The sequence below is a fragment of the Zalophus californianus genome, chromosome X (assembly GCF_009762305.2).
Source record: "Zalophus californianus isolate mZalCal1 chromosome X, mZalCal1.pri.v2, whole genome shotgun sequence".
NCBI classification, from domain to species: Eukaryota; Metazoa; Chordata; class Mammalia; order Carnivora; family Otariidae; genus Zalophus; species Zalophus californianus.
Window position 1 is genome coordinate 59,819,864 of NC_045612.1, and position 18,013 is coordinate 59,837,876.

Consider the following 18,013-nt stretch of genomic DNA (forward strand, 5'->3'; position numbering starts at 1 on the left):
AACTGAGAGACAAGAATCCATCAAAATCCGAGAGAACACAGGCAGTAATCTCTTAGACCTCAGCCACAGCAACTTCTTCCTAGAAACATCGCCAAAGGTAAGGGAAGCAAAGGCAAAAATGAACTATTGGGACTTCATCAAGATGAAAAGCTTTTGCACAGCAAAGGGAACAGTCAACAAAACCAAAAGACAACCGACAGAATGGGAGAAGATATTTGCAAATGACATATCAGATAAAGGGCTAGTATCCAAAATCTATAAAGAACTTATCAAACTTAACAACCAAAGAACAAAATATCCAATCAAGAAATGGGCAGAAGACATGAACAGACATTTCTGCAAAGAAGACATCCAAATGTCCAATAAACACATGAAAAAAATTCTCAACATCATTTGGCATCAGGGAATTACAATTTAAAACCTCAATGATATACTACCTCACACCAGCCAGAATGGCTAAAATTAACAAGTCAGAAAATGACAGATGTTGGTGAGGATGTGGACAAAGAGGAACCCTCCTACACTGTTGGTGGGAATGCAAGTTGGTGCAGCCACTCTGGAAAATAGTATGGAGATTTCTCAAAAAGTTGAAAATAGAACTACCTTATGATCCAGCAATTACACTACTGGGCATTTACCCCAAAGATACAGAAGTAGTGATCTGAAGGGGCACATGCACCCCAATGTTTATAGCAGCAATGACCACAATAGCCTAATTATGGAAAGAGCATAGATATCCATCAACAGATGAATGGATAAAGAAGATGTGGTGTATACACACACACACACGCACACACGCAATGGGATATTATGCAGCCATTTAAAAATTGAAATCTTGCTATTTGCAATGACGTGGATGGAACTAGAAGGTATTATGCTAAGCAAAATAAGTCAATCAGGGAAAGACAATTATCGCATGATCTCACTGATCTGAGGAATTTGAGAAACAAGACCGAGGATCATAGGGGAAGGAAGGGGAAAATGAAACAAGATAAAACCGGAGGGGGAGACCAACAGTAAGAGACTCTTAATCTCAGGAAACAAACTCAGGGTTGCTGGAGTCGAGGGGGGTGGGAAGGATGGGTTGCCTGGGTGATGGACACTGGGGAGGGTATGTGTTATGGTGAGCACTGTGAATTGTGTAAGACTGATGAATCACAGACTTGTACCCCTGAAACAAATAATACATTATGTTAATAAAATATAAAATAAAATAAAACGACAATCATAAGGATACCATCTGTGTAAAGAAAAGCATAGACGACACCAAGGAGTCCCTTACCACAGAGGTAAAAGACCTGAAAACTAGTCAGTCTGAAATTAAAAAAAAAAAAATGCTATAACCTAAATGTGAAACTGACTGGATGTAATTCATCTTCTTCTTGGAAGAAGTAGAGGAATGAATCAGTGATATAGAATTAACTTTATGGAAATAATGATCCTGACAGAAAGAGAGAAAGAAAAACATTAGATGACGAATGTACACTTAGGGACTCAGCAATTCCATAAAGCATAATATCATGTCATAGGAGAAAATAAGAGAAGGAAAAGGGGCAGAAGGTTTATTTGAGCAAATTATAGCCAAAAACATTCCTAATCTGGGGAAGGAAACAGACATCCAAATCCAGGAAGCAAACAGAACTCCCATCAAAATCAACAAAAGCAGGTCAACACCAAAAACAATGGTACTAAATTTGCAAAATATACAGATAAAGAAATAATCCTGAAAGCAGCAAGGGAAAAGAAATACCTAACTTACAAGGGAAGACAAATAAGGTTCACAGCAGATCTCTCAACAGAAATTTGGCAGGCCAGAAGAAAGTGGCATGATATATTTAATGCACTGAATGGGAAAAATATACAGGCAAGAATACTTTATCCAGCAAGGCTGTCATTCAGAATAGAAGGAGAGATGAAAAGTTTCCCAGACAAAAACTAAGGGAGTTCATGAACACTAAACCAGCTCTGAACTAATAAAGATGACTCTGAGTGGGAAAGAAAGACCAAAAGCAACAAAGACTAGAATGGAACAGAAAATCTCCAGAAACATTGACTTTACAAGTAATACAATAGCACTAAAATCATATCTATCAATAATCACTCTGAAAGTAAATGGATTAAATGCTCCAATCAAAAGACAATTGGTATTAGAATGGATAAAAATACTAGACCCATCTATAAGCTGCTTATAAGAAACTCATTTTAGACCTAAGGTCACTGGCAGATTGAAAGAGAGGTGAGAGAGAATCATCTCTCAAGCTAATGGACATAAACTGAAGGTTGGAGTAGCCATACTTATATTAGACAAACTAGAATTTAAACCAACAATAACAAGATATAAAGAAGGACACTATATCATAATTAAGGGGTCTATCCAATAAGAAGATCTAACAATTATAAATACTTATGCCCCCAAATTGGGAGCAGACAAATATATGAATCCATTAATAAAAACAAAGAGACTCATCGATAACACTACAATACTTGTTGGGGACTCTAACTCCACACTTACAGCAATGGACAGATCATCTAAGCAGAAAATCAACAAGGAAACAGTAGATTTGAATGACACGTTGCACCAGATGGGCTGAACAGATATATTCAGAACATTTCATCCTAAAGCAGCAGAATACACATTCTTTTCAAGTGCACATGGGATGTTCTCCAGAATAGATGACATACTGGTTCACAAATCAGGCCTCAACAAGTACAAAAAGATTGAGATCATACCATACATATTTTCTCACCGAAACACTATAAGACTTGATGTCAACTACAAGAAAAATAATAAGACCACAAATACATGGAAGATAATGAACATCTTAATAAATAATGAATGGATTAACCAGAAAATTAAAGAAGAAATAAAAAAAATACATGGAACAAATGTAAATGAAAACACAACAGTCCAAAACCTTTGGGTGTAACAAAGGCAGGCATAAGAGGGAAGTATAAAGCAATACAGGCCTACCTCAAGAAGCAAGAAAAGTCTGATACACAACCTAACTGTACTCTTAAAGGAGCTTGAAAAGGAACATCAAATAAAGCCTAAAGACAACAGAGGAAGGGAAATAGTAAAGATTAGAGTAGAAATAAATGATATACAAACAAAAACAGAAGAATGGATCAATGAAACTAAGAGCTGATTATTTGAAAGCATTAATAAAATTGATAATGCCCTAGCCAGATTTATCAAAAAGAAAAGAGAAAGGACCTAAATAAATAAAATCATGAATGAAGGAGGAGAGATCACCACCAACACCATAGAAATACCAACAATTATAAGAGAGTATTGTCAAAAATTTATATGCCAACAAATTGGGCAATCTTGAAGAAAGAGATAAATTTCTAGAAACATACAAACCACCAAAACTAAAACAGGAGATATTAGAAAATTTGAACAGACCCATAACCAGCAAAGAAATTGAATCAGTAATCAAAAATTTCCCACTAACCAAAGTCCAGGGTCAAATTCTAGGGGACTTCTACCAGATATTTAAGATTTAATATCTATTTTTCTCAAACTGTTCCAAAAAGTAGAAATAGAAGGAAAATTTCCAAACTCATTCTATGAGGCCAGCATTATCTTCATTCCAAAACCAAAGACCCCATTAAAAAGGATAATTACAGGCCAATATTCCTGATGAACATGGATGCAAAAATTCTCAACAAGATACTAGCAAATCCAACACTACATTAAAACAATTATTCACCATGAGCAAGTGGGATTTATTCCTGGGATGCAGGGTTGGGTCAATATTCCCAAATCAATCAACATGATATACCACATTAATAATAGAAAGGATAATAACAATATGATCCTTTCAATAGATGCAGAAAAAGCATTTGACAAAGTACAGCATCAATTCTTTATAAAAACCCTCAACAAGGTAGGGATAGAGGGAACGTACCTCAACATCATAAAGGCCATATACTAAAGAACCACAGCTAATATCATCCTCAATGGGGAAAAACTGAGACTTTTTCCTCTATGGTCAGGGAAAACACAGGGATATCCACTCTCACCTCTTTGATTTAACATAGTACTGGAAGTCCTAGCTTCAGCAATAAGACAAGAAATAAAAGGCATCCAAATCGGCAAGGAAGAAGTCAAACTTTCATTATTCACAAATGACATGATACTCTAAGTAGAAAACCTGAAAGACTCCACCAAAAAAATTGCTAGATCTGACACATGAATTCAGCAAAGTAGAGAAGTCTGTTGTATTTCTATACTCCAATAATGAAGCAGCAGAAAGGGGAGTCAAGGAATCTATCCCATTTACAATTGCACCAAAAACCATGAAATACATAGGAATAAACTTAACCCAAGTTGTGAAAGATCTGTACTCTGAAAACTATTGAAAACTTATGGAAGAAATTGAAGATGACACAAAGAAATGGAAAGACATTCCATGCTTATGGATTGGAAGAACAAATATTGTTAAAATGTCTATATTATCCAAAGCAATCTACACATTTAATGCAATCCCTATTAAAATGCCCTCAGCATCATTCACAAAGCTAGAACAAACAATCTTCAAATTTTATGGAACCAGAGAAGACCCCAAATAGCCAAAGCAAACTTGAAAAAGAAAAGGTTGGGGGCATCACTGTTCCAGACCTCAAGCTATATTACAACCTGTAGACATTCACACTGTGTTATTGTTACAAAAACAGACACATAATATTTTTTAAAGATTTTATTTATTTATTTGATAGAGAGAGACACAGCAACAGAGGGAACACAAGCAGGGGGACTGGTAGAGGGGGAAGCAGGCTTCCCGCCAGCGGGGACCCTGATGCAGGGCTCAATCCCAGGGCCCTGGGATCATGACCTGAGCTGAAAGCAGACCCTTAACAACTGAGCCACCCAGGTGCCCCCCAAAACAGACACATAGATTGATGGAACAGAATAGAGAACCCAGAAATGGACCCTCAACTCTGTGTCAAGTAATGTTCGACAAAGCAGGAAGGAATATCCAATGTGAAAAAGACAGTCTCTTCAAATGGTTTTGGGAAAACTGAACAGCAACATGGAGACAAATGAAACTGGACCACTTTGTTACACCATACACAAAAATAAATTAAAAATAGATGAAAGATCTAAATATGAGATAGGAAACCATTAAAATCCTAGAGGAGAACAGAGACAACAAGCTCTTTGTTCTCGGCCATAACAACTTCTTACCAGACACATATCTGGAGGCAAGAGAAAGAAAAGCAAAAAGGGACTATTGGGATGTCATCAAGATACAAACTTTTGCACAGTGAAAGAACCATGAACAAAACAAAAAGGCAACCTATGGCATGGGAGAAGATATTTGCAAATGCCATATCTGATAAATGGTTAGTATCCAAAATCTATGAAGAACTAATGAAACTCAACACCCCCCAAAAACCCAAACAATACAGTTAAAAAATTAGCAGAAGACATGAATGGACACTTTTACAAATAAGACATACAGATGGCAACAAGACACATGAAAAGATGCTCAACATCACACATCATCAGGGAAATGAAAATTAAAACTACAATGAGATACCACATCATACCTGTCATAATGGCTAAAATTAACAACACAGGAAACAACAGATGTTGACGTGGATGTGGAGAAATGTGTACCTCTTTCTCTGTTGGTGGGAATGCAAATTAGTGCAGCCACTTTGGAAAACAGTATGGAGGTTCCTCAAAATTTTTAAAATAGAACTACTCTACGACCAAGCATTTGCACTACTAGGTATTTATGCAAAGGATAAAAAAAATACTTATTTGAAAGGGCACAGGCCTCTCAATGTTTATAGCAACATTATCAACAATAGCCAAATTATGGAAAGTGCCCAAATGTCCATTGACTGATGAATGGATAAAGAAGATGTGAGATATATATATATATATATATATATAATAGAATTTTACTCAGCCATCAAAAAGAATGAAATCTTGACATTTTCAATGATGTGGATGGTAGTAGATTGTACTATGCTATGCAAAATAAGTCGGTCAGAGAAAGACAAATACCATATGATTTCACTCATATGTGGAACTTAAGAAACAAAACAAATTAACAAAGAGGAAAGGGAAAATGAGGAAGCAAACTATAACAGACTTAAGGATAGAGAACAATCTGAAGATTGATGGAGGGAGGTTGGTTGGGGGTGGGCTAATAGCTGATGGGTATTAAGGAGGGCACTTATTGTGTTGATCATTGAGTGTTATATGTAAGTGACAAATCACAATATTCTACTCCTGAAACCAATATTACACTATATGTTAATTAATTAGAATTTAAATAAAAATTTGGAAAATAAAAAAATACCCTAAAGACCACCAAAAAACTGCTAGAACAGATAAATTTAGTAAATTTGCAAGTTACATAATTAATATACAGAAATCTGTTGCCTTTATGTACACTAATAATTAAGTAGGAGATATGGAAATTAAGAAAACAATCTTATTTACAATTGCACCAAAAATAATAAAATATTTAGAAATAAACTTAAACAAGTAGGTGAAAGTCCTTCCATACTGATAGATTGGAAGAACAAATATTGTTAAATTGTCCTTACAACCCAAAGCAGTTTGCACATTTAATGCAATACCTATGAAAATAACAACAGCATTTTTCACAGTAGTAGAACAAATAAAACATACATTCATAGAACTACAGAAAACCTTGAATAGCCAAAGCAATCTTGACAAAAAAAATCAAAGTTGGAGGCAAAACAATCCCTGATTTCAATGTATACTACATAGCTACGGTAATCAAAACAGTAAGACACTGGCCCAAATATAGACACATAGATCAATGGAACAGAAAAGAGAGCTTAGAAATAAACCCACCCCCATATGGTCTATTAATCTATGTCAAAGGAGACAAGAATATACAATAAGGAAAAGACAATCTTTTTTTTTTAATATGTGATGTTGAGAAAACTGGACAGCTAAATGGGAAAGAGTGAGGCAGGGCTACTTTTTTACACCATATACAAAAATAAACTCAAAGTAGATTTAAGACTTAAATGAGACTGGAAACCATAAAACTATTAGAAGAAATCATAGGCAGCAATTTCTTTGACATTGGCAATAGAAATATTTCTCTGGATATGTGCCATCAGGCAAGGGAAACAAGCAAAAATAAACTAATGGGACTACAGCCAAATAAAAAGCTTTTGTAAATTGAAGAAATACATCAACAAAATGACACGGCAACCCACTGAATGGGAGGAGAAATTTTAAAAAGATGTATGCAGTAATGGGTCAGCATGCAAAACCGTATAAAGAACTTATACAACTCAATATCAAAAACCCAGGAATAATCAGATTGAAAAATCAACAGAGAATCTGAATAGACATTTTTTCAAAGAAGACATACAAATGACCAAGATTCGTGAAAATATGTTCAACATCACTAATCATCAGGGAAATGCAAATCAAAACCACAATACGATATCACATTACACCTGTTAGAAATCTAGAATGAAAAAGACAAGAAATTGTTGGAAAGGATGTGAAGAAAGAGAAACCATGTGCACTGCTGGTTGGAATGTAAATTGGTGTAGTCACTGTGGAAAAGAGTTTGAAGGTTCCTCAAAAAATTAAAAATAGAATTACGGTCTGATCCAGTAATTCCACTACCGAGTATGTTACCCAAAGGAAACAAAAGCACTATTTTGAATTGATATATGAATCCCTATGTTTATTGCAGCATTATTTACAATAGCCAAGATATTAAAGCAAACCTACTGTCCATCCATAGATGAAGGGATAAAGAGGTGTTATATAAATATACAAAGTGATATTGCTCAATCATAAATAAAATGAGATCTTACCATATACAACAACATGGATGGACTTAGAGAGTGTAATCCTACATGAAATAAGTCAGACAGAAAAGCAAATACAATGTACTCAAATGTGGACTTTAAGAAACAAAGTAAATAAAGAAAAAAAGAATCAGACAACAAATCAGACTTTGAAATATGGAGAATAAACTGATCCCAGAGGGGAGGTGGGTAGGTGAAATAGATAAAGTGGATTAAGAGTACACTTCTCATGGTGCACAATGAGCAATGTAGAGTTATTGAATTATTACGTTGCACACCTGAAACTAACATAACACTTTATGTTAATTATACTTCAATAAAAATAAAAGAAAGGTTGTATTATTGTATTGTTTGCAACTATATGTGTTTCTCAAGTGATTCCACAAATATGTAAGACAATAGTTATAAATCTATGTTAATGAACACACAAAGTATAAAGGTTTAATTTGTGATGAAACATAAAGGGAGGGATAGAACTATATAGGAGAAAACGGATTTCTCTTGAAGATAATTTGGTGTCAATTCAAACTAGTTTGTTAGAAATTTAGGATGTTAAGTATAATCTCCATGGCAACTACTAAGAAAATAACTGAATCAGACAAAAAAGAAAATAAAGAGAAATCAAAATCGTACACTAAAAAAAAACTTAGACTAAAAAATATAGTATTGGAGAAATTAAGGAACAAAAAGATATAATACATACATTACAATAGCAAAATGGCAGAAATGAATTTTCCTTATCAATAATCACTTTAAGTATAAATGGATTAAACTCATCAAGTAAAAGACAGATTGGCAGCATAGGTAAAAACCATGATCCAACTACGTTCTGCCAACAAGGTCCTCACTTTAGACCTAAAGACACAAGTTGGTTGAAAGTGAAAGAATGGGATTCCCACCAAGAGTGTAAGAGGTTTCCCTTTCTCCACATCCTCACTAGCATTCGTTGTTTTTTCCTGTCTTGTTAATTTTAGCCATCCTGACTGGTGTAAAGTGGTATCTCACTGTGGTTTTAATTTGTATTTCCCTGATGCCAGGTGATGTTGAGCATTTCTTCACGTATCTGTTGGCCATTTTTATGTCTTCTTTGGAGAAATGTCTGTTCATGTCTTCTGCCCATTTCTTGACTGGATTATTTGTGTTTTGGGTGTTGAGTTTGATTAAGTTCCTTATAGATTTTGGATATTAGCCGTTTATCTGAAATGTCATTTGCAAATATCTTCTCCCATTCTGTCGGTTGTCTTTCAGTTTTGTTGACTGTTTCCTGTGCTGTGCAAAAGCTTTTCATCTTGATGAAGTCCCAGTAGTTCATTTTTGCCTTTGCTTCCCTTGCCTTGGTGATGTTTCTAGGAAGAAGTTGCCATGGCTGAGGTCAAAGTAGTTGCTACCTGTGTTCTCCCCTAGGATTTTGATGGATTCCTGTCTCACATTTAGGTCTTTCATCCATTTTGAATTTAACTTTGTGTATGGTGTAAGAAAATGGTCTAGTTTTAGTCTTCTGCATGTGGCTGTCCAATTTTCCCAGCACCATTAATTGAAGAGACTATCCTTTTTCCATTAGATAGTCTTTCCTGCTTTGTCAAAGTTTAGTTGCCCATAGATTTGAGGGTCCATTTCTGGGTTCTCTATTCTGTTCCATTGATCTATGTGTCTATTTTTGTGCCAGTACCATACTGTCTTGATAATTACAGTTTTGTAATATAGCTTGATATCCAGCATTGTGATGCCACCAGCTCTGATTTTCTTTTTCAACTACCTCTGGCTATTTGGGGTCTTTTCTGGTTCCATACAAATTTTAGGATTATTTGTTTTGGCTCTGTGAAAAAAGTCAATGGCATTTTGAGGGGATTGCTTTGAATGCGTAGATTGCTCTGGGTATCATAGACATTTTAACAATATTTATTCTTCCAATCCATGAGTGTGGAATGTTTTTCCATTTCTTTGTGTCTTCCTCAATTACTTTCATAAGTGTTCTGTATTTTTTAGAGTCTTGATCCTTTACCTCCTTGGTTAGGTTTATTTCTAAGTATCTTTTGGTGTTTGGTGCAATTGTAAATGATATCGATTCTTTATAGCCACTGTGGAAAACAGTATGGTGTTTCCTCAAGGAGTTAAAAATAGAGCTACCCTACAACTCAGCAATTGCACTACTAGCTATTTACCCCAAAGATACAAATGTGGTTATCCCAAGGGGCACCTGCACCCCTATTTTCATAGCAGCAGTGTCCACAATAACCAAAAGTGAAAAGAGCTGAGAAGTCCATTGACAGATGAATGGATAAAGATGCCATATATATATATATACAATGGAATATTACTCAGTCATCAGAAAGAATGAAATTTTAACATTTACATCGACATGGATGGAACTGGGGGTATTATGCTGAGTGAAATAAGTCAGTCAGAGAAAGACAATTATCATATGGTTTCACTCATAAGTGGAATATAAGAAACAGCACAGAGGATCATAGGGGAAGGGAAGGAAATTAATTGGGAAGTCATCAGAGAGGGAGACAAACCATGAGAGGCTTTTAACTATAAGAAACAAACAGGTTTGCTAGAGGGGAGGGGAGGAGGGGGACGGGGTAATTGGATGATGGGCATTAAGGAGGGCACGTGTTGCAATGAGGACTGGGTGTTATATGTAACTGATAAATTATTGAACACTACATCTGAAACAAATGATGTACTATATGTTGGCTAATTGAATTTGAATACAAAATTCTCTACTACCCAATGCAATCTACACATTTAATGTAATCCTATCATAGAGTTAGAATAAATAGTCCTAAATGTTGTATGGAGCAAAAAGAGACCCTGAATAGCCAAAGGAATATTGAAAAAGAAAAGCAAGGCTGGAGGTATCACAATTCCAGAATTCAAGTTATATTACAAAACCGCAGTAATCAAACAGTATGGTAGTGGCACGAAAGTATACACATAGATTAATAGAACAGAATAGAAAATTCAGAAATAAACCCACAACCACATGGTCACTTTAACAAAGCAAAAAAGAATATCCAATGGGAAAAAAAGACAGGCTTTTCAACAAATGATGTTGGGAAACTGGACAGCTACATGCAAAAAAATGAAACTGGACCACTTTCCTACACCATACACAAAATAAACTTAAAATAGATTAAAGACTTAAATGTGAGACCTGAAACCATAAAAGCCCTAGAACACAGGCAGTATCTTCTTTGACATGGGCTATAGCAACTTCTTTCTAGATATGTCTCTAGGCAAGGGGAACAAGAGGAAAAATAAACTATTGGGACTACATCAAAATAAAAAGCTTCTGCACATCAAAGGAAACACTCAAGAAAACTACAAAGAAACCTACAGTGTTGGAGAAGATACTTCCAAATGCTATATCAGATGAAATGTTTGCATCCAAAATTATAAAAAAATGTATTAAAATCAATACAAAACACAGATAATCCAATTTAAAATGGGCAGAAGGCATGAATAGACATTTTTTTCCAGAGAATATATGAAGATATCCCACAGACACATGAAAAGATGTTCATCATCCCTTACCATCAGGGAAATGCAAATCAAAACTACAATGAGATATCACCATACACTTGTCAGAATCCCTAAAATCAACAACACATGAAACAACAGGTGTTGTTGAAGATGTGGAGAAAGGGGAACCCTCCTGCGCTGTTGGGAATGCAAACTGGCACAGCCATTGGGAAAATAGTATGGAGGGTCCTCAAATGGTTAAAAATAGAACTACCCACAGAAATTGCACTGCTGGCTATTTACTGAAAGAATACAAGAACACTAATTACAGTGATACATGCACCCCTATGTTTATTGCAACATTATTTACAATAGCCAAGATATGGAAGCAACCTAGCTGTCCATTGATAGATGAGTGAATAAAGGAGAAGTGGTATATTCATACAATGGAATATTATTCAGCCATGAAAATGAATGAAATCTTGCCATCTGTAACAACATGTATGGATCTAGAGAGTATAATGCTAAAATAAATATGTCAGAGAAAGAGAAATACCATTTGATTTCACTCATATGTGGAATTTAAGAAACAAAACAAATGAGTGGGAAGAGCAGAGGGAGAGGGAGAGAGAGAATCTCAAGCAGACTCCACGCTGAGCATGGAGCCTGATGCAGGGCTTGATCCCAGGACCCTGAGATCATGACCAGAGCCAAAACCAAGAGTCAGACACTTAACCAACTGCACCACACATGGAGCCCCTCCAAAGACCTTTCTTTAGGCTGATGGCAATGAAGACATAGAGGGCTGTATTGGGAAGAAATACCAGATACAGTTCATAAGACTTGACGAGTAATTATTTGTAGGTAGCAAGAAAGAGAAACATTCAAAGAAGTCACCCCCACCCAGGTTTTAACTTGAACGAGTAGACTACTGTGTCAATAATTGATATTGGGAAGTCAGGAGAAACTCATTTAGAGAAGAAAATCCATTGTTTCAGAACATGTTGAACTTAAGGTACTAGAAAGATACCTAAGTGAAGTATGTCGAGTGCTTGAAATGCATCTAACACTGATCACCACTATGTGCCAGATGCTTTATATATTTACATTTATTTACGGAAATTAAGAGATAAATATTTAGGATTCATCAGTCTGGAGGTAGTGATGTTAAGAATGGAAATGAAGGGACAAATACAAAAGATCTCACAAGGGAAAAAGCTACTAGATTTAGTAAGTGCCTGGGTTTGGAGAAGTACTCCAAAGTCCCAGGCTTAAGTGCCTGGGTAAACAATGTTGTTATTGACATTGACAAAGAAAAATAATAATACTTTATATTTGGACTTGTCCTTGTAGATGTCAAAGCATTTTTTCTCACTTTATTTGGGACTAGCTTGGAACAGAAGATGATGAATCTGGTTTGGTGTTTGGTAAGTTTGAAGTGGTGTCAAAAAGTTGTGGAAATATCCAGGAAGCAGCTGTGATACAGATTTGGAGTTAGTGTGATAGGATAGGACTGCAGATATAGATCTGGGAGTTGGACAGATAGATGTGATAGTTGAAGTCACATTAGTGGGCAAGGTCTTAAAAGTAGAGAATGTAGAGGGAGAATAACTTCCAAAATAATTCTTGGCTTCACCAGTGCTCCCTGCCATTTTTGGTATGTCAACCAAAGACATGAAATTCTCTTCTGGAATATTATTCCCTGGTAGTAATTTGTTATTTATGACCCTGAAATGAATATACCAAAGTGTTTCCTCCTTGAAAGTCAAGTCTTGCTCAGTTCTCAGTAGATTCAGAGGCTTTTTGATACACTGTTATTGGTTACCAATTTGTACAGGGCTGGTCTCCTCCAGTTGTTGGAAGAATGCCTATTAAAAGATTGTATGTATGTATGTATGCATGTATGCACCTATTTATTTATTTATTTATTTATTTATTTGAGACAGAAATAGAGAGTGAGAAAGAGAGCATGAGCGGGGGACAGGGGCAAAGGGAGAGGGACTGGGAGAAGCAGACTCTTCACTGAGCAGGGAACCCAACACGGGGCTTGATCTCAGGACCACGGGATCATGACCTGAGCCAAAGTCAGACACTTAACTGACTGAGCCACCCAGGTGCCCCTGGTCTTCAGTTTCCTGATAGAAAAGGTAGGCTATTCTCTCCCTTTGACCTATGGCTCAGAAGCTATTGATGCTATAGCTTCCTCCTTCTTCCCAACATTGCTAAGAAAAACATTGGCATGACATTGTCCTTTCCATGTGATGTGAAAGAATTGACATGGATTTTTTGGCTCTTTTAACATGTTAGAGCTAAAACAGAATTTAGAGGTTAATCTAAAACTCTTATTTTTATGAATGTGAGAACTAAAGTTTGATAAAATGCTTAAAGCAGCAGCATTTCATTCTGGTTAAAAGTATGATCTCTGGAGTCAGATGGACCTGAGTTTATATACTGGTTCTAATAGTTACTAGCTCCTTGTACTTTAGTTGTGAAACCCTATATAGCCCTTAAGGCTATATGAAACTTTGGACAATTTTCTCAACCTCTCTGAGCTTCAGTTATCAAAACTATAAAGTGATGATTATAATCATTTTTATCTATATTATAGGGGTGTTGTAAATATTAAATGGGATAGGGCTTCTATAGTGTTTCTTTCATACTTGGAACATGGTAAATAATATGCTTTGTTGTTGTTGTTATACTGGGGAAGAAGAATAACTTGCCCAATGTTACACAGGAATTAAATGACACATCTGGGACTAGAATGTGGATCTCAACTCCTAGTTCAGGCTCTTTTCTCTACACCAGGCTGTTTCTCCATCAGGAGTTTCTCCAAGGAATCTCCAAGTCCTTCCCAATACAACTGAGTTATAGTATTCAATGTTATTATTACTTAGAACATTCTGAGTGTAGACATTTCTTACCATATAGTAGATAAAGTACGGAAGAAGGCATATCTTTCCCACCTCCATCATTCACAATTAAAACAAAGAAAAACACCATTAACAACCTATAAAAATACTAAGTAAGAAGGTGGAAAGTTTTTCTAAATATTTGGATTTGATTTTGGTTCTGTCCAGTCTTTCCTGTCAGCTTGGTATTTTTACATTTACAAGTGAGCTTTAGACCCAGGGCATCCTGAAAGATCCAGGTTGAAAATGACTTTAGAGAAAGTGAGTAGCCATGGATCTGTGAGGCCAACGTACTTCAGGGGGCTAAGACAAGGGCAAGAAATAGGAGGTGAATGTTGGGCAGGAGGGGAGAAACAGTAAAACAGCCAGTGAAAGAGAAACTTGAGCATGGAAAAGTCAGCAAACAGCATAATAAAGAGTGGTCTCTGCTGAGAGATAGGGCCAAAGGGTTGGCAATAAGATGCAGGAGAAGACCTTTAAGAGACCACTCTTTTCACTTTCAGAGAAGGGACCTGATGATAAAAAGATACAGGAGTGATTCTACCATCTCTCTCCCTGGTTTTCTAGTAAGGGCAGAATTTACCTACAGCCTTCTTAATTTATTCTGGCTATGATCTACACCTGTAAAACCACACCCAGCAAATAGTTTAGAATCTAGCAGAAACAGATGTTGTCCTCAGATTAAAGCTAATTGACACTGCACATCTTTGATCCTCTTGACAACTGTTAGACCTCTAAGACTCTGGACCCTGCTTTCCTCTAGAACCACTCTATGCCCTAACATAGGCCTGCACATTTTTCTAGCATCTTCTTTTATGTCCAGAAGCAAGGCATATTTAAAAATTAGAATATTGCTGATTGGGAAAGGAGCATAAGTTGAATTGAATCAAGGGAATTTAGAGAAGTAACTGTTGACTTTATAAATCCATGGATATACCCCTTTTTTTCTTAGCCATTGTTTTTTTAAGAACAACTTTTATAGTCACATTAACAAGGTGAGGTATAGTTCTGTTCCAATTTAAAAAGCTTTGAGTTATTCCACCTTTGATTGATTGATTTCTGCTTTCCTCCTTTGCCCTCTAATCTCAATGGGTCTTAGATAGTTTCCCCATTACACCCTAGGAAATAGTTGTATATAACTGATGCTTTAAATCATGAGAGAAGAAAATTAAATATCAGCTATATAAATTTACTTCTGAAAGTAGTAGATTCAGTATAAGAGGAACTTTACTACCTTACACCCTTAAATTCCACATAGGAGTGAAATCATATGATATTTGTCTTTCTCTGACTTTTTTGCCTAGAATAATACTCTCTAGCTCCATCCACCTCATTGCAAATGTCAAGATTTCATTCATTTTTATGGCTGAGTAATATTCCACTGTATATATGTACCATTTCTTCTTTAGCCATTCATCAGTCGATGGACATTTGGGCTGTTTCCATAATTTGGCTACTGCTGATAATGCTGCTATAAACATTGGGGTGCATGTATTCCTTTGAATTAGTGTTTTTGTATGCTTTGAGTAGATAGATACCTTGTAGTGTGATTGCTGGATGTAGGGTAATTCTATTTTTAACTTTTTGAGGAACCTCCATACTGTTTTCCAGAGTGGCTTTACCAGTTTGCATTCCTACCTAGAGTGTAAGAGGGTTCCCCTATCTCCACATCCTCACCAACATCTGTTGTTTCATGTGTTGTTAATTTTAGCCATTCTGACAGGTGTGAAGTGATAATTCATTGTAGTTTTGATTTGTAGTTCCCTGATGATGAGTGATGTTGAGCATCTTTTCATGTGTCTGTTAGACATTTGGATGTCTTCTTTGGAAATATATCTATTCATTTCTTCTGCTCATTTCTTAAGTGTATTATTTGTTCTTTGGGTTTTGAGTTTGATAAGTTTTCTTTTATGTATTTTGGATACTAACCCTTTATTAGATATGCCATTTGCAAATATCTTCTTCCATTCTGTAGGTTGCCTTTCAGTTTTGTTGATTGTTTCCTTTGCTGTGTAGAAGCTTTTTATTTTGATGTAGTCTCAATAGTTTTTTTTTCCTCTCATTTCCCTTGCCTCAGGAGACATATCTAGAAAAAATGTTGCTATGGCAAATGTCAGAGAAATTACTGCTTGTGCTCTCTTCTAAGATTTTTATGGTTTCAGGTCTCACATTTAGGTCTTTAATTAATTTTGAGGTGTTTTTATTTATTTTTGTATTATAAAAGAAAGTGGTCCTGTCCAATTTTCCCAGCACCATTTGTTGAAGAGACAGTCTTATTCCTATTGGATATTCTTTCCCTGCTTTGTCAAAGATGAATTGACCATATAATTGTGGATTTATTTCTGCATTTTCTATTCTGTTCTATTGATCTATGTGTCTCTTTTTGTGCTGATACCATCCTGTTTTAGTTACTACAGTTTTCTAATATAACTGAAGTCCAGAATTGTGCTGCCTCCAGCTTTTTTTTTTTCAAAATTGCTTTGGTTATTCAGAGTTGTTTTTTTTTTTTTTTCTGCTTCCATACAAATTTTAGCACTATTTGTTCTAGATTTTTTAAAAATGCTGTTGGTATTTTGATAGAGATTGCATTAAATGTGTGCCTTGCTTTGAGGAGTGTAGACATTTTAACAATATTTGTTCTTCCAATCCATGAACATAGAATATTTTCTCATTTCTTTATGTTATCTTCAATTTCTTTCATCTGTGCTTTATAGTTTTCAGAATACAGGTCTTTCATCTCTTTGGTTAGGTTTATTCCTAGGTATCTTATTATTTTGGGTATAATTGCAAATGGGATTGTTCTCTTAGTTTCTCTTTCTGCTGCTTCATTATTGGTATATAGAAATGTAACATATTTCTGTACATTGATTTTGTATCTTGTGACTTTACTGAATTTATCAATTCTAGTAGTTTCTTGGTAGAGTCTTTTGGGTTTTCTACATATAGTATTATGTCATCTGCAGATAATGAAAGTTTTACCTTTTCCTTATAGATTTGGATAGCTTTATTTCTTTTCTTCTCCGATTGCTGTAGCAAGGACTTCCAGTACTATGTTGAATAAATGCGGGAAGGTGGATATCCTTGTCATGTTCCTGACTTTAGGGATAAAGCTTTGTTTTTCCCTATTGAGGATGATGTTCTCTGTGGTTTTTTCATAGATGGCTTTTATTATGTTGAGATATGTTCCTCCTGAACCTACTCTGTTGAGAGCTTTTATTGTGAATTGGTGTAATTTGTCAAATGCTTTTTCTGCTTCTATTGAGATGACCAAATGGTTTTTTATCTTTCTCTTATTGATATGATGCTATTATTTTGAGTGATTTGCAAATATTGAACCACAATTGTATACCAGGAAAAAATCCTATTTGATGATAGTGAATATTTTTTTAATGTACTGTTAGATTCTTTTTGCTAATATTTTGTTATGGATTTTTGCATCTATGTTCATCAGAGATATTGGCCTCTAGTTCTCCTTTATTGTGGTGTGCTTATCTGGTTTTGGTATCAGGGTGATACTTGCCTCATAAAATGAATTTGGAAGTTTTCCTTCTATTTATTTAAGTAGTTTGAGAAGAATTGGTATTAACTCTTTTATAAATATTTGGTAGAATTCACCTGTGAAGACATCTTGTCCTGGACTTTTTTTGTTGGGAGTTTTTTGATTACTGATTCAATCTACTTGCTGGTAATCAGTCTGCTCAAATTTTCTATTTCTTCCTGCTTCAGTTTTAGTAGGTTATATATTTCTAGGAATTTATCCATTTCTTCTATGTTGTCTAATTTGTTGGCATATAGTTTTTCATAAT